Consider the following 18930-nt stretch of genomic DNA (forward strand, 5'->3'; position numbering starts at 1 on the left):
TTAAGTGCGAGGACAACTGGTACAGTTGGATATGCAGCCTTTAAAATGGCACCGCATGGCTTATCTTAGCTCTTTGCATCATTGTTTGGTCAAATATTGCTTACTCAGTATATAATGTATGCATTTATATTTGGTACAGAACCCAATATTTCTATTAGTACTATGTAATAAAATCAAGGCAAGCACACATTGCTTCTAATTTTGATTTGCAAACAGATGGTAGATGGCTGGAAAATAGACAGGAGCTATAAAAAAAACTGAGGAAAATGCTTTCATGAAGTTAATATAAAGCTAGTTTAAAATACTGAAAGTGTGAATGAGTAACAAAATATCATGTAGTAACTGTGGAGATGATGGTTTTATTTGAGGTGGGAGGAGGGAGGAGAAAGCTAGAAGGAAGCAAAAACACAATTTGGCCTAAAATTGAATTTCTCTGATAAGGCATTTCAGAAGCGGCTTGTCTTATTCACTCAGCAGCAAAATAATCATATGCGCTTTAATAATCTTTATTTTACAGGAGTGTGTTGCCAGGGTAACGGAATGTAAGCAGGGGAACAGCACCTTGCAGATCACAAAGGCAAATCTGTGGAAAGAAATTTCACTGAGTTTCTCTTTTCCTCACCAGTGTAATAATGACTCTTATTTTTCCTACACTATTTAATAATCTCACATAAACATTTTTTCCTTTTCCCTTTTCTGTATCTGTTTAGACACAGACAATAGCATATATCTGGAACTGCCAAGATCAGTGGGCTAAGCAAAAAAACAGATGTTATATCTTTAGCATTTTTATATAATTACTTTTTATTGCTGTCTTACCCTATCTCCATCCCTCCCAACCTTATTGTTATTTCCTTCTCTCTGTAAGCCTGATGATAGTATTCCAAGTAAAGGGGACTTGGGGTGGGAGTTGGTATTTGGCTACATTAATCAAAATTTATTAGCTAAGCTTGCCTGCATGAAGATTCTAAAGAGGCAGGGATTCCAACTGAAACATCTATCTTTTGTAAGGGGGTAAATTGAATTATAGCAAATAGAGTGACAGGCATTCAGGCAAAACTGCAAAAATAATGTTTTCTTTACACTCATACACACACACACAAACATATATGCACACACATACATATACAGGGGAGGAAAGAAGCAGTGTTAGGTTCCTTCAGCTTTCCATTAGGGACTGGAACCTCAATTCATTCTAAGAAATTGGCTGATTTGAAATTAACAAAATCAAAGTTTTCAATGCATTTTCAAAAGAGAAAAATAGCAGTAAGAATATACCTACTGATCATTTAATTAGATCAAATGTTTGACAAATATATGGCTTATAAATGTCTGCCTGTCATTCTTTGCCAAAGCCATAGTAAATGTAGAAGCAAAGTAATATTGGGTTGTGAGACTGGCAAAAAAAAAAAATGAATAAAAATAAATAAGAGCCTTCAGGAAACTAGGTATGAAAAGCTATATTCAAATCATGATTAAAGGTTTGACTTTGGCCAAGAATTTCAAGTTGATGCTGCCTCTTAGTTTTAACACACCTACTGTGTGCCCGAGTTGTATTTTTCACAATTCTTTCTCTATGTCTAAAGAACAATCAAGCAGCCAAAAACAGGTGCTCAAAAACTAGTTTCTGGATGGACTTCGTTGAAATTATACTCTGCTGGGTTTTGGTGAAATTTACTAAAGTGTAGTTTTAATTATTTTTATTATTTTTTCCTAGAGATTATTCTTTCATCCTGGATAAATTTGAACAAATACTTAAAATTTTAAAAGGCCAAAGTCTCATTAAAATGGCAAATTATAGGGAAAGCATTCCATAGAGGTCTGGCTAGTGTACATTAGTTGTTCAGAAAAATGGAAAAGGGTCATGTTGAAATAGTAAGATTTCTGATGTTCCAGAAAGAATTTTTAAACCCAAATACTGCAATAGTCAAAAGTTTCATTCTCATCAAGTACCACTGAAAATTCTTGAAAATTTTGGAACTTAACCAAGTTCTTTTGAAATTGTTTCTCTTTATGATAAAAGGGTTGACTTAAACTCAGCTCCTCATTATTCATTCTATAGAGTCAACTCATTGGGGGCTTTCCTAGAGCCAGTATCTTCTTCACTATAAAATTTCTATTTGACATCTTTAATGTTAATTGTTTCTTAAGAGCTTATAAGTTCCCTAAGCTAACATAGCCAAGAGAGAAGACATTTTTCTTTCGTTGGGCTTTTATTTATGTCTTAGATGGAATGTTCTGTGGAAATAAGGTTAGCAGTTTTGGGCACAGAGTAGCATGTCTATTTTCTTAGGATTTGAGCCATAATTTATCCTTGGAGCATGAAAATCACCAATAACTCCTCATTTTTATTTAATTGTTATGAGGATAAGCATATGGTTGGCAAATGAGAACACGGTGGTAAGTAAATACTGTTCCTTTGGTGATCTCATTTCAGCTATAAACATTTTCAAATCATCTGCTAGCATTTGCTGTTCTTTATTTGATGAAAAAAAATTTTTTTCCCTCAACTCCTAAATTTGGTGCAGTTTTAGAGCCATGTGTAACAGTATCTTAAAATGGGGCTCTCCCTGTTTGTCTTAGCTGAAGCCCTAAGAGAAAAGATTTCACCCTCCAGTTTATACATGAAGAGGAGAGAGAAAACCAGTTACATGATTCTTAAGGTAGTTAACCATGTCAAAGATATAAACAAACTGGGAAGCTGGAAATTAAGGAAAAGAAGATTTTTGGAGAGAGTTGGTATGCTGAGTGTCCCATCATACCTCCAAAGGGAAGGAGTAAGGATACATCTCCCTTCATTAAGAGAGAGGCTTGAAGGAGATGACTTGGAAAGCTTAATAACTGACCCCTGCCACTTAAGAACTGCTTCTGACGCATGCTTGAAAAATCTAGAGCTTGAGATTGATTGGCAGCTGCTTTGAAGATATTGTGATGAAGAAGCTGTGTTAGGTGACCTACATTCTCAGAGTTTTTTGGAGCAAATGTTGCTTAAGTTTATGGCATGGGTTAAAGGTAGGCATATGCACAAGAGAGATGATGTAAGGTTGTCTTAGACTCACAGACTTCCTAGAGGGACCCAGTGATCTGAATGGTGAAGTGAACTGCCATCTTTTCAGGAGTAGTGAGCAGAAAGAGAGCCCCACCTAAATCAAAGGATCTGCAAGTGAGAGTCAAGGCACCCTCTTTCCCACTGCAAGTGGCCAACCTATAGCAGGACTGAACTGGGAAACTAATCATATTTTTGGAAATTTAAAGTTTTTATTACTAGACAAGATGTATTGTTGAGTATTTTGAGTACTTATAAATGAACAGAAACATGAAATCTGACCTAAATTTCATGCATAGGCCTGGAAAGCCCCATAAAATAAATGTCAAACTGACAGACAATAAAAAAAAGTCTGTATTATTATACTTGCTCAACTTAATGATTTTACGTGTGTGTGTATGAAAGGCAAATGGTGATCTTGAAAAAACAGAAGAGTTGCATGTTGGGAAATCATATTATCCATGATCCCTAGCTTATTATCTCTATCTTTGGAGACAATATTTCTACCCATTCTACTTGGTTCTATCCATACTTCAGTAGAAGGTACCAAAGTCAAGCGAACAAGAATAGTAGGCAGGAAGATTTTTGACAGATTGTTTTATCTGTTACTTTATCTCTTTTCAAAAGCCCTTTTACAGCTTTTCTTGATTTAATATTTTGCCATGTCTTTCTTCTTTTGTCCAGAGCTCAAGTAGAGGTATTAAAATCAAGGAACCTTGATCAACCTACAAATTGAATCACACATTACTAAACATCTGAAAGTTAATGGTAGTAACTTTAGAAGGATATGCTCAGGTTCCTAATGTAATATAATGGATTAAATAATAAAAAAAATAGATACTGTAAGTTAAAGCAATGTTTTCTAAAGTTTGGTATGCTAATCTTTAATAAAATTTAAATATATAAGAAGAATTTTTAAACCATTGTCCAAATGTACATTTTTTTAAAGATTTTATTTATTTATTTGAGAGAGAGAGCACAAGTGGGGGTAGGGTCAGAGGGAGAAGCAGACTCCCCGCTAAGCGGGGAGTCCGATGCGGGACTCGACCCCGGGACTCCAGGATCATGACCCGAGCCGAAGGTAGCCGCTCAACCAACTGAGCCACCCAGGTGCCCTCCAAATGTATATTATTATCATTGCTTCCAGTTTAGTTTTCTGGGGACACTTTGGCATCTGAGTTTTATGGGGCTTGACTGGGCTATAGCTATACTGATACCTTTCACTGAATTACTCTGTAATGTTGGGCCTCCTTAGAATGAGGAGAGGTAATGACAGGGAAGAATGGATAGAAAGTGAGATGGTAGGAGACAGATGTTAGGAAAAAATAGTAATAAAGTGAAAACAACATAGAACTTGTTGGAGAGTATGCGGTAGAAAAACTGGAAATCAGTGCTGATGATGTGGGCATGAACAAAAGCAGAAATGATGTGACTTACCTACCTTCATTAGTTAGGTCTCATCAAAGCCCCTTAGGGTGATCCCATAGTGCCCTCTACAAAAAATATTCTTGTCTTTTGACCTTAACAGGAATTGTGTATCTTAATTCACACTAAGAAATCAACATTTTCTAAAGTCTCTCTCTCACACACACATATACATACACACATGCAAACTTATGGGGGCAAAATCCAATTTTTAAATATAGTTCATTTCAAAGCTCTTATACTACATAATTTTTTTTCTTTCTTATACTCTGCTGGGTTTTGGTGAAATTTACTAAAGTGTAGTTTTAATTATTTTTATTATTTTTTCCTAGAGATTATTCTTTCATCCTGGATAAATTTGAACAAATACTTAAAATTTTAAAAGGCCAAAGTCTCATTAAAATGGCAAATTATAGGGAAAGCATTCCATAGAGGTCTGGCTAGTGTACATTAGTTGTTCAGAAAATGGAAAAGGGTCATGTTGAAATAGTAAGATTTCTGATGTTCAAATTCAAGTTAGTTTTTTTATTCAAATTCAAGTTAGTTAATTAACATATAGTGTAGTATTAGTTTCAGGGGTAGAACTTAGTGATTCATCAGTTGCATGTAACACCCACTGCTCATTATAACAAGTGACCTCCTTAATGCCCATCACCCATTTACCCCATGCCCCCGCCAGCCTCCCTTCCAGCAACCCTCAGTTTGTTCCTTATAGTTAAGAGTTTTTTATGGTTTGCCTCCTAAATAAATACTTCTTCTTATTTGAATGAGATTTTATTTATCATTTGCAAAGTGATTTATATTACAATATGTAAATATCAGTGGTTTTTTTCCTCAGAAGTTCATTTGTTGTATATACAAGTGTGTTGTATACAAATATTTGTATTTATTCTAAAATTTAGTTGGTGCAGACATTACTAAAAATCATCCTTGAAATATATAATTAAGGAAATTGACTAAATATTAAACACTGGTAGCTGTGCTCATAATTTTATCACAGTGAAGCATACCACAAAGGATGTCTGACTAGTTCTAGCCTCAGCTCCACCACTTAATCCTGAGACTTTGGGGCAGTCACTTACCTTTCTGAGTGTCTTCTGTATCTCACCTGTAAAATAGAAATAGTAATTCTTCCCCTGCTTAAATGATAGAGTTATTGAAAAGATCAAGATAGGGAAATATATAAAGGGCACTATACATCCATATAGATATTTCTTTATACATATGATATTCTTTTTCATTATTATGATTTTAAATACACAAAAGTATCTAGTTGTGCTTCTTCCTTCCCACTTTTGAAAATTGTTTGTTGAGTGGAGATACATTTTCAGCCAATAAGAAGATTTATCAGATATCACAAATAAAGGCAAGTCTGAATTTGAGAGGGAAACAGGAATTTCAATAGTTTTCATTCATTCAAGAAAATGGAGTCAGAGTTGTTAGAATAGGGACATAGGAAAGAATGAGTGTTATTTTGAAGAATGCTGCAAGAACTATGAAGAGCTTTCCTGAATATTCTGTTTAGACATCTTAACCTGCATTTTGGCTTTTGAATAACAGACCTTCCATCTCAGTAGAAGAATAAATTAAAATCCTTTAAAAAAACAAAAACAAATGGACTACACTTTCTTCTTATAGAGCCCACACACATCCATAGAAGTCTGTTAAAATAAAGAGGATATATCATCTCTGACTAGAAGTGAGGATAATTCATCACAGATAAAATATGCAAACTCTTAAAAGCAAGTTTGGGGCTAGGACTAAGCTTGAAACTTAGTTCATGTAGTTCAGTGGAAATAATGAATTAAATTAAAAATGGAAATAATTTTTAGAAATAGTATAATATTAACCCTGAGAATCCCTCCCTCCCTCCCCCTACTACCTTGAGTCCCAAGTGATTGAACATATTTGAGTAATTTGATGTTAGTTAACTGATGAGCAGCTTATCTATCCTCTTGGTTACAGTTTCAGCACAGTGTAATATGTGATAGCCAAAATATGTTAAACCTTCCAAATAGAGCACAAATCAGAAACAGGGATATGTGACTTCTTGAGACAACAACAAGCATCTGTCCACTTTCCAATTTTAAGAATCATAAACCAAGAATTTTGATGTGAACTTAGAAAACAAGACAAGGACCATCTGATATCTATGCTTAGTTTATAAACAAAATTTCTTATAAAAATTTTTATTTCCTTAGCGTATACCCTATTTATAATGCTCCTCCCCTCACTGGAAAATAACATAGGCTTATAGGACTTTTTTCCCCCACAAATTAACTCAGGGCATGTATGTACAGGTCAATGAGGTAAACCTGATAAATAATCCTCTTCAGATTTTAAAAACTATTTCATCATTAATATTAATTAATACTTTATCTTCTTTGTGAATGATTTAGCAAGCATTTTCCAAAGGATAAGACAAATATGTTCCATGAACAAGAGGTTGCAACTTGGTAAATTATTTTTGTGTTTCATTTAGATAAGAGAAACTCCCATTGTTTTATGTCTTCAGCTTGAATTCATATTTCTCTAGTTTTGATTTATTTTGTAGGAGGATATATCATGGACTGAGAGAAAAGCAAATTTTTACTTTATTAATATGATTACACCAACCTTTATGATATAAACCATCTACTAATTTTAGAGGTGATTAACTGAGATATTAGTAAGATTGTAATTTTAAGTCTGGGTTGCAGTTCAGCTCTCTAGTCCTCAATATACTAGGCCACATACACTGGTAATTGTGGTTTTCTGTGGCTATTGTGTTTGAAATGGTTGCTGACTTATGTAGGCTCTCCTGTAGTTTGAGGGTTGATTTTGGCATGACCTACTTCAATATAATTCCCATTAGTAACTCCACTGAAGTGTTAAGTGATAAATCCTTTGAAATTTTTTCTTTGGGTAATCCAACTTAACTATATTATGAAAATAGAAATAGTTCTCTAAGGTGGCAAGAGGGGTGTGTAGATGTGTGTGTGTGTGTGTGTGTGTTAGCCTTTAGTCTTTTAAAGAGCAGATAATTTGGGCTTCCTTTTGTCGCTAGGAATGTTAAAGCTGTAGTTGACATTTTCCTATGTAAAGTAAGGATTTGTGAGAATGCTTTTTCATTTTAGGCCATGTATATAAAATTCACATATCACAAGACTTAAAAGAAATGATCCAATTTCTTACTCTAAAGCAGAGTAATAACACATCTTTATTTCTCCACAAAGTATCATGATAAGGGTGATATACTCCAATTGTGATAAATCATCTGTCTTTAAAGTTTAAGTGTATTTACACCTAAATTTTGAGATAGTGGGACTCATTTGCAAATATTATAAGTGATTGGCTAACATGTGCCCCATTGAAAGCGGAGATAACTATAGCTAGTTACAGACTGCCAAACCTAGGGAAGTTTTATAGATTGTTATAGCTGAGAAGGAATATAAAGAAGGAACACTAACAAAATTGTACAAAGGAAATGGATTCTCACCATTATAACCAACTGTTTGTTTCTCCTGCCTTCTCTTCTCCACCTCTCTATTTCCATGTACATGTTTCCATTTTGGGAGAAGGATGAATATTTTTATGGTTTTTTTCTCTAATCAAGCTCCATTTTCTAGTAAGTGAACAATGAGATGACAACATAGTTGTACTAACATAGTCTTACATGCTGAAGATTCTTTAGCTGTCATGACTATAGAGGGTATGCTTTTTTCTTTTTTTAAATTTCCTTTAGCTGGGGAAGAATTAACTCATAATTTACCTTAGTTTTCACAAGGAAAGGTAAAAGTTGTTTTTATTTAAATAAGCCATCATATTTTCAACAGCTTAAATTAGATGATTTACTTTTTCCCATCATGGTAACCCAGATCCTTACATCTTTTGAAATGGAAACTGTCCTAACCCCATAACCTCAACATCACTGTGAGTAAAACTCTTTCTAATTATATGACTGTATAGTGTGCACGTTAGCAATGCTAATCAGCTTACTGTGGTGGATTTCTATCTTCAGTATTGATGTTCATAGAATGTCCATTGACATAATTGCAGCTCTGTACGTGCCTAGAAGCTAGTGTATTTAAAACCACAAGTCTGAAATTCATAGTGCATACCATAGTATGTGGAAAAGATTTTAAACCATGTATAATTTTAGGTCACTAACTTGAATTTCCAACTCATTTTATTCATCCAAAATGTTTGTGGTACTTAATGCTATATTACACTGAATCTATTGCTAAAAAAATAAAAATTTATAAAAGACTTGATCTCACTTGATTTGCTGTATTTTGTTGCTTTTCTGATTGAAAGGTAACCATCTCTTCTGGGAGAAGGTTTCTTCATCTATATTAAAGAATACCTGGGGGCACCTGGGTGGCTCAGTCGTTAAGCATCTGCCTTCGGCTCAGGTCATGATCCCAGGGTCCTGGGATTGAGCCCCACATCGGGCTTCCTGCTCCACGGGAAGCCTGCTTCTCCCTCTCCCACTCCCCCTGCTTGTGTTCCTTCTCTCACTATGTCTCTCTCTCTCTCTCTCTCTGTCAAATAAATAAATAAATAAATCTTAAAAAAAAAATACCTGATGATTTCTAGAATTCATTTTTGAAAAGCCTGTGTGAGATCATGATTGTCACAAATGAATAATTATTAAATGTCTTTTGGGTTCTTTATGTTATACTAGGTTTTGCAAAGATTCCACTGAAGATAGATAATGGTACGTAACATTGATGGTGGGCTAGGTGTAAAAGAAGATTCATGTGAATATAATTTTATAAATATATAAATATGAAGAAAATTATGACATAATAGGGTTGTATGTGTGTACTTTAGCAAATATGTGATATACTTTAGTGCATGTGAACAAGAAAGAAATATGAAAAAGATGTATATATAGCAATTTTCATATTCTGGAAACTCAAATCCTTAAATAAAATCTTCCTCAAGTTAATGAGTTATCAAGAATAAAGCAGAATATAATAGCAAATGATTAAGAATCATCTTATGTGCTACACACATTTGACACTTCCTTCTTTAATGGAAAATGTAGTTAAATATAGCTGTTGAAAAGAATTTAAGATGTTAAAAATGATAAAAATAAGATTTTTGCAAGTCCATTGGTCATAAAATGACATAAGAGTTTCATGTTAAAAAGATGACTGGCAAATCCATACAGGCAAATAGAAAAAAACTGAAGGGAAGATTATCATGACTACTATAGTACTCAATGTGAGAAAATTATACTAACCTAAATGGAGTCCCTAAAACATAAATTCACAAATTTATTAGAGAGATTGTAGAAATAAAAGATTGAGAAAAAGAATGAACGAAAGGAATGCTGATAAAAAATATTCATTCAAGCAGTCATTCCATACATTTATTATGTACCACTCTTTGCCCCCCCCCCAATACTGTGCTAGGGGATATATGAAGAATAAAAAGATTTATAAGAGAATTCCTGGACAGGCAACCTAGAATTAACTTGAAAACTCTCCCACTACTAAACATCCAGAAATGGTAAATAAAATGCAATAGATTTCCTTTTGAATGTATAGCTTTGCTTGTGAGAAAGTAAGGAAAATCCTTAAGACCTAAAAATGGAGAGGGCTTAAAATATGGAGTTGTAAGCATGAGGAGTGACATGGGCTACCCTGGGAATGGTAGATATATGGGAATGGGTGGGGGAATATCCTGGCCCAAGGTTATACATTTAATAGCAAATCAAAATGAGGAGACACAATATTTGGGGCCTACATAATGAAGGGAGTTAGTTAGAACTGAACATCAGCTTGCAGGAACCCTAGGAGTTTAATCAAAGAACTGATATTAAAAAAAAATCTAGCATAGGCAGAATGCAGGAAGATTTTTTTTCTTCACCTGGGCTCTGTGTCTAAAGGGAAAAAAAGGTTTCCCTGAGAATTTCTAACCATAGGCATACCATTTTTTAGGTTTGAGGTTTAAATTTATACTCCTTACACTCCATATGCTGAGAAAGCAACATAAAAGTAGTAACCGAACATGACTATTCCCAAGGTGCCTTACAAGAAACTAAAATAAAAGCCATTCTAGAAGGATGCACCTTCAACCCAGGCTCTATTATATTTTCCCAGAAAATTGCTCTGTTAACATGGACTCATTTTCCAAAAGGTACAAAATATGCAAGGAAACTGCCAGTGTGAACAAGGGTCATTAGGATTAATGACACCAGAATTAGCCTTTATCAACTTCAGAAAATTGAATAGAGAATGTAAATAGAAAACTATAGAATATTTTCAACAAAACACCAAAACATAAAAGCAGAATACCTAAAAATGAAAAATTTGGCCAGCTAAGAGAGAATTAACAATCAGAAGATAGAGCTGAGGAAATTACCCTAGAAGAAGTGCAGAGTTATACAGGTAGAACCTGTGAAGTGGAGTTTCAGATATGGCAAATAAAATGAGAAGATCCAACATACATATAATAGGAGTTCCAGAAGGAGACCATGGAAGAATGAAGGGGAGATAATAATATTTGATGAAGAAGTTTTCCCAACAGTTAAGCACCTAAATTTCTGTATGAAATACTTTTTAAGTATCTATAATGGCTTCTCTTTTCCTGACTGATCCGTGATTGTTACATAATGACATCTAAGCTATTATTTAAGAATGAGAGCATAATAAAGCCATTTTAAAAACAAGTGAAAGATTTCGCTCACTTATAGACACTCTATAAGAATTACTAAAGAATATTTCCTGTAATAAGATAATGAGCCAAGAAGGAAGAAGGGATTAGGCTGAGTGGAAAAAGCCAATCTCAAAAGGTCATATAAGGTGTGATTCCACTTATAGACCATCTTCAAAATTACAAGATTATAGTAAAGGAGAGCATATTTATGGTTGCCAGGGGGTAAGAATTGTAGATGGGGAGAAGCAATGAGGGGTGAATGTAAAGCACGAGAGAGAACTTGGTGATGAAACACTGTGTCTTGATTGCAGGGGTGGTTACCTGAATCTACACATGATAAAATGACATAGAACTATACACACATATTGTACCAGTGCAAATTTTCTGGTTTTGGTATTTCTGCCATAGTTATTTTAAGATGTAACCATTGGGAGAAACTGAAGAAAACATGGGACCTCCCTATATTATCTTTGCAACTTCTTTGAGTCTATGACTTCCAAAAGAGGGAAAAAAGTTTTTTAAAAATGAAAAATAAGGGAGCTCTTTCGCCATGGCAGCTGGGCCGATCTCCGAGGGAACCAGGATGCCACTGTCTACGTCAGGGGCCTGGACGAGAAGGTTAGCGAACCACTGCTGTGGGAGCTGTTTCTCCAGGCAGGGCCAGTAGTCAACACCCACATGCCAAAGGATAGAGTCACAGGTCAGCACCAAGGCTATGGCTTTGTGGAATTCTTGAGTGAGGAAGATGCTGACTATGCCATTAAGATCATGAACATGATCAAACTCCATGGGAAACCAATACGGGTGAACAAAGCATCAGCTCACAACAAGAACCTGGACGTGGGGGCCAACATTTTCATTGGGAATCTAGACCCGGAGATTGATGAGAAGCTGCTTTATGATACTTTCAGCGCCTGTGGGGTCATCTTACAAACCCCGAAGATTATGCGGGACCCTGACACAGGCAACTCCAAAGGTTATGCCTTTATTAATTTTGCTTCCTTTGATGCTTCGGATGCAGCTATTGAGGCCATGAATGGGCAGTATCTCTGTAACCGCCCTATCACTGTGTCCTATGCCTTCAAGAAGGACTCCAAGGGTGAGCGCCATGGCTCAGCAGCTGAACGACTTCTGGCAGCCCAGAACCCACTCTCCCAGGCCGACCACCCTCATCAACTGTTTGCAGATGCACCCCCTCCACCCTCAGCCCCCAATCCTGTGGTATCATCATTGGGGTCTGGGCTTCCTCCACCAGGCATGCCTCCTCCTGGGTCCTTCCTACCCCCAGTGCCGCCTCCTGGAGCCCTTCCACCTGGGATACCCCCAGCTATGCCCCCACCACATTTGCCTCCTGGGGCTGGAGGACATGGCCCACCATCAGCAGGAACCCCAGGGGCTGGACATCCTGGACATGGACACTCACATCCTCACCCATTCCCACCGGGTGGGATGCCCCATCCAGGGATGTCTCAGATGCAGTTGGCCCACCATGGCCCTCATGGCTTAGGACACCCCCATGCTGGGCCCCCAGGCTCTAGGGGGCAGCCACCACCCCAACCACCACCCAGAATGCCTCATCCTGGACCTCCTCCGATGGGCATGCCCCCTCGAGGGCCTCCATTTGGATCTCCCATGGGTCACCCAGGTCCTATGCCTCCACATGGGATGCGTGGACCTCCTCCACTGATGCCTCCTCATGGATACACTGGGCCTCCACGACCCCCACCCTATGGCTACCAGCGGCGGCCCCTCCCTCCATCCCATCCCACCCCCCGGCCTCCAGTTCCCCCTCGTGGCCCACTTCGAGGCCCTCTTCCTCAGTAATTTCTCATTCTCTTGCCTCCTGTTCTATCTTCCCGATATTTTTTCAATTCCTTGGACCAGTCAGAGTTGCTGTAGCTCCCTATGGCTAAGGCACTAATCCCTCAGGCCTTTTTTTTTTTTCCCTTACGTGTAATATTTTTCACAGGAGGTTTTATTTTTTTTCTATGTTGGTCCTAAGTGTTTTGCAAATGCACAGAGAAAATAAAACTAAACTTGTTTAAAAAAAAAATGAAAAATAAGAGTGAAACTGAAATACTGGACAATAATGTCATATAAGAATGAAGAAAATTTTGCCTTAGAGCGCTAAATTCCTTGTAGTATTTGAGAAGAAAATATATTGATTGCTATTAGATCTTAATATCCATTTTCTATAGTAAAAGCTTAGATGTATCCATTAAAAATATAAAATTATGATATGTTATCTCCAAACATATAAAGAAAGGAAAAAGGGCAGAGTAAATAAAACTTAGGAGATGAATTTTATTTCTGGCAGTGTGGTTAACTAACACCAACTTCCCACCAAAAACAATTAAAAATGCTGAATAAAACTTAATTTAATTCATCCGTGTATTGGTAACAAAGTAAGGGAAATTCAAGCTTAAGACTAAATGAAAGCAAGAACCTGAGTCAATATGGACTCTGAGAAACAAACTGAGGGTTTTAGAGGGGAGGGGGATGGGCTAGCCTGGTGATGGGTATTAAAGAGGGCACATATTGAATGGAGCACTGGGTGTTATACGTAAACAATGAATCATGGAACACTACATCAAAAATTAATGATGTATGGTGATTAATATAACATAATAAAATAAATAAAATAAAAAGAACCTGAGTCAAGTAAGAAGTCAGCTTTCACCTTGAAGACATTCACTGAATTGAACTGAATCTTTGGTTTTTGTGAGTTTACAAAGTAGAAGAAATAGTAGTCAAAATTCAGGAACTGCCCAAGTAACCATCTCCTTAAAGCTGAGAACACAAACTTAGAACTGTAAGGAAGGGTACAAAGCAAGTGGGATTAAAAGTTAAGTTCCCTCTAATTTTTAGAAAGAAATATTGGATATTTAGATGTTTATTACATTTAGGCTGTGATGAGGTAGGTATGTATGCAAAAATTTCTATGGAATTACTAAAAGAATGATAATGGTAATATAAATATTTTTTAAAGTTTGAGGAACTGTATAAATTTCACGTAGACTTCAAGGGAAAAGCTGTATTAGAGATAAAGACAAGCGACGACATAAGTATAAAATTTCAGCTCACTAAGAAGATGCATTTCTAAGTGCACATAATAAGAGGGTGTAAAAGTAAATAAAACAAAAATTGACAGACCTTAGAGAAATAGGTAAATTCACCAACCTGTTTCAGAAGTGTTTAACACATCCCTCAGTTTTTGCAAAATCTATATCTAATATTAATAAGCTGATTACTATATTCACACATTAAAATCAAGAGCTAGTCGTACCTTATAAATATTTTATAGATATTCCTTTTTATTCCCTCAGTATTTAATATAAAGTTTTTTAATTAAAAAAAATTTGTCAACAGAAGGCAAAAAAAGACAAGTCCTAAGAAAAAGCAAATAAAAGTATTAAATACAAAATATAGAAATATACTCAAGTATTAGTTTTCAGAAATGTAAAATACAGTAATCTTAGATCAGTAAGGAATATTGTCAGGTTTTAATTTACCTATATTTTACTTATAAGAGGCATACTTGACACATTAAGACACAGATTAGAAGTAAAATTAAGGCACGCACATGATGTGATGAGCACTGTTATATGCAACTAATGAGTAATTGAAGACTACATCAAAAACTAATGTGGGAAAATTGAATTTAAATTAAAAAAAAGATGTATGAGGCAAACACTAATAAAAAGAAAACTAATATAATACATTGATATCAGATCCAATATTTTTAAGGCATAAGCTTTGTTATACTACAAATTATAAAATGAATAACTCCAAATATATATAAGAAAAGTTTGTATGCACCTATTAACAAAGCCACAAATTATATATAGCAAAAATTGACAGAATTACAATAAAATGACAAATCTGTAGTCATGATGGGAGACATAATACCCTTCCCCAAATAATTGCTGAAGCATACAAATTATTAGTAAGGCTAGAAAGAATTTGAAGAAAACAATTAACAATGTAACCTAATGGATAGATTTGTGCAATGATTCTAAAATTTATGAATTACTTTTCAAATAAATATATAACATTTGTATGGACTTGCCATATACTAGGGCACAAAGCAAGTCTTACATAAGCTAAAAAAAAATCAGTATCATACCACCTGTATTCTATAACCCACAAAATTAGAAATAAAAAGATATTTCAAAATATCCCTTAACCTTGGAAATTTAAAAATAAATTCCTTAAAGTCATGGGTCAGAAATAAAAATTGCAATAGAAGTTTGAAAATATTTAGAATGGCATAATAATAAAAATACACCATTTTAAAGCTTGTGAGATAAAGCTAAGGAAGTACTTAGGGCAAAAGTTTAGCTAAATATTCAACTTGAAAAAAAGGAAATAAACCAAAAAAAGTAAAAGGAAGGAAATAAAGAGCAGAAATTGAAGGATTAGAAAATAAAGATAGAATAAAAACATTGTTCTTTGAAGAGACTAATAGGCAAACATGAAATAACTAATTAAGAAAGCTACAAATAATTAGTATTAGGAATGAAAAAGGAGTCAATACCTACAGGTGCATTAATATTTAAATACATAAGGGAAGACAATTGTGAGTCAAGAGTTACTTAGCTCTGTACCCCCGGAAAGCTGTTCCATCTGTTCCCTTAGAATTGCAAATAAAAATCAAAGCTCACTTTTTGGAATGTGAGCTATGTTTATACCAGGCACCATTGCCTATGTTAAAAGGGACTCTTGATGAGTAAATCACATTGGCCCGGGAGGGCTGTAAATAAGCTACTAGAAAGCCATAGCTTTAAACTTCCCTGAGTGTGGTGACTTTAAGCTGAACCTGCACCCATCCAGTGTGATTTTGTTCCTTCCTATCTTAGATTAGCTTCTCTTTGTTTGGTGGCCTATTGTGAGGAGTACTCCTACTGAAGAAAAATGCTTGACATTGCCCTGCCAATATGCTGTGTATCCTGGGCTGAACTCTGCTAAAAGAAGTTATGTCAAGAATGGTCTATAATAGTTATGTGAATCTAATTGTTAGTTAAGCTCAAGAAACTTCCCCTTGTGGGCATAAATTATGCCAATAAATTTGAAAACTTAGCTGAAATGGACAATTTCCCAGAAAAATAAAACTTGTCCAGATTGACTCAGGAGCAATTAGGAAACACAAATAGAGCTATAACTCTGTAAGAAATTAATATACCTATAACTTTTTAAGAAATTAAATTATTTTGTTCACTGAAAGAAATGATATACAGTGAAAATATAATCCAGAGACAGGGAGATCATCTTGATAACGTGATAAAGGCAGAAATGTTCATGATAGAGCAAATCCACTTATAGGTACTACCCTAAGGAAACTCTCATATATAACACAGAGACATGTATAAGAATGTTCATTACATCATTATAAGAGTGAATAATTGGAAACTATCCATCAAAAAGAGAATAAACAAATCCATGATGGATTAATGTAAAAGAATATTACACCCCAGTTAATGAATGAACTATAGCTGTTGCATCAATATAAACAAATATGGTAAACAACGTAGGACAAAGTAAGCCAAAATATACTACATACGCTGGGATGTCATTAATGTTTTAAAATGCAGAAATAGTTACATATGTAATAAAAGTATAAAAACATGCATGGAAATTTAGGATAATGGTTATCTCTACTAGGAGAAAGGATGGAATGGAGAGAAGAGTGCTTCAGTTTTATGTCTTCAGCTGGGTGCTGGTTAAATTTATCTTAACTTTTTTGGGAAGCCTTAAATATTTTATTGAAGAAAGATATGTAAGTTGAAATATCAATTTTAACATACTTATATTACAGCAAGTGCTCTAAGATGATAAAAAATCATATTAAAAGGCATTACATTATCACCATAAGAATACTAAAAAGAACGGCTATTGTAAGATTTTAGGTAAGTGGACAATGCCTTCTCTGTTACTGTGATAAAACAGTTTCATGAAGAGGGAGGCATTTCATCTGGGTAAAATTCTGACTTACTTGTTTTTCAGGTTCTATTTTGTCCTTTTCCTTTCATTATATATTTAATGAAATCCCTGTGGCATATCCAAAAAAAAAATTTAGTTGGCAAAGCATGGCATGTGTTTTAAGGCAAGGCAAGTAGATTAACTTAAGAGGGGCAATGAATTTGTGAAGCAAATAGTGGACAATAAGGATATATAGGGGTGAGATTGTTATAGGTCTTGAATGTCTAGTATAAAAATGTAGACCTTATTTATTGTTTTTCCAATTTTTCTATTTAGCCATGATTCATTTACATTGTGACAAAACAGAATACATTTACATTGTGACAAAACAGATGACTGGGAAAAAAGTTTCATAAAAGATTATGCACTGCTTGAAAACCTTGTTCTTAGCATGGGAAGCAATTGAATCCCTTCCAATAGCAATGTGAAATGTAAACAAAAACAAACATGTATCTCACTATAGTTCGCAGTCTATTTTAAAGGGAAAGGATTCTGGATTTAGGGAGACCAAATAAGAAGCTGTTGCGTATGGCTAGACATAATGGTCTTATCAGTTGAAAATCAGTTGAGAGAATTGTGAAGGAAGAATTAGCAGACCTTTACAACTTTTGGAGTCCGAATAAGACGTTTTTACCAAGGGTATTAGAAACTTCAGCAAAAATGGGAGAATAAGGGGGCGCCTGGGTGGCTCATTTGTTAAGTGTCTGCCTTCAGCTCAGGTCATGATCCCAGTGTCCTGGAATCAAGCCCCACATCAGGCTCCCTGCTCAGCAGGAAGCCTGCTTCTCCCTCTCCCACTCCCCCTACTTGTATTCCCTCTCTTGCTGTGTCTCTCTCTGTCAAATTAATTAATAATTAATAATTACTTTTTAAAAATGGGAGAATAAGGCATCTGGTCTTTGCCCTGAGGTATTTGAATTCTCATGATACACTGTAAAGGGACAGATTGTGACCCACATATGAGGTTGGTGGTCTGACTTTATGTTAAAGAAAATACCAGTAACTTTTTTAAGAAAAGTACTGAAAGCATGAGGGCATTTACTAAGGTACTTGGGGTCCTAATATGAAGCTAAAGTTAGAAATAGGTAATTTGGCAAATAGTGGAATCATGGATATGGATATTGAAAACTAACAAGGTTATATAGACTGTGTATAGACACTTGTTTGTCGTTGATTAAGTAAGGGCAAATAAAGCAATAAATGTGAACTGGTTGGAAATTGGGTTATTAAGTAGCCTGCACTTTAGAGTAAAATGCAGGAATAAGAGATGTGAAGCATTTTTCTAATTCAATAGGAAATAAGAGTTAAAAACAGAATTTCTGAGAGAAAAGACAGAACAACCATTGTGTCAATTATAGAACTGAGTCTGAAGCAGTTTACAAGGGGGGACATTTTACATCAGTCAGCCTGCTGATGATTTTGTTTCTTAATAGTGCAGAAGAGTAGAAAAGAATAAAAACAAGAAAGTGATGTTACCTTTTAACACCAAAGCTATTTCACTTGTAAAAAATATGATAAAACACTTCTTTGTCAAAAGGGAAACTATAATTTTAAATGGACTAAATGTTATTTTGGGGTACCTTGGAATCTTTAAGATGATGCTTCTAACTTGGTTTTTGTTTATTTTTTTTTACTTCTTTCTACCCAAGCTAATCGTCTTTTTTAATAATTTTTTTTTATTTTGAGATAATCATAGATTCACATTCACTGGCAAGAAATAATATAAAGACATCCCATATACCCTTTCTACAGTTTCCCCCAGTAGTCATATCTTGCATAGAGTACATATCACAGCCAGGATGCTGACATTGAAACACTCAACACACAGAACA

General features: G+C 35.1%; 1 pseudogene; it reads left to right on the forward strand.

The window, feature by feature from the left end:
* The first annotated feature begins 11669 nt into the window (after window positions 1-11669).
* Window positions 11670-12990, forward strand: LOC114203005 (splicing factor 3B subunit 4 pseudogene; annotated as a pseudogene).
* Window positions 12991-18930: the final 5940 nt, after the last annotated feature.

This window comes from Eumetopias jubatus, unplaced genomic scaffold, assembly GCF_037043125.1.
Source record: "Eumetopias jubatus isolate StellerSeaLion01/CBP00866 unplaced genomic scaffold, mEumJub1_p1.0 scaffold_10, whole genome shotgun sequence".
NCBI classification, from domain to species: domain Eukaryota; kingdom Metazoa; phylum Chordata; class Mammalia; order Carnivora; family Otariidae; genus Eumetopias; species Eumetopias jubatus.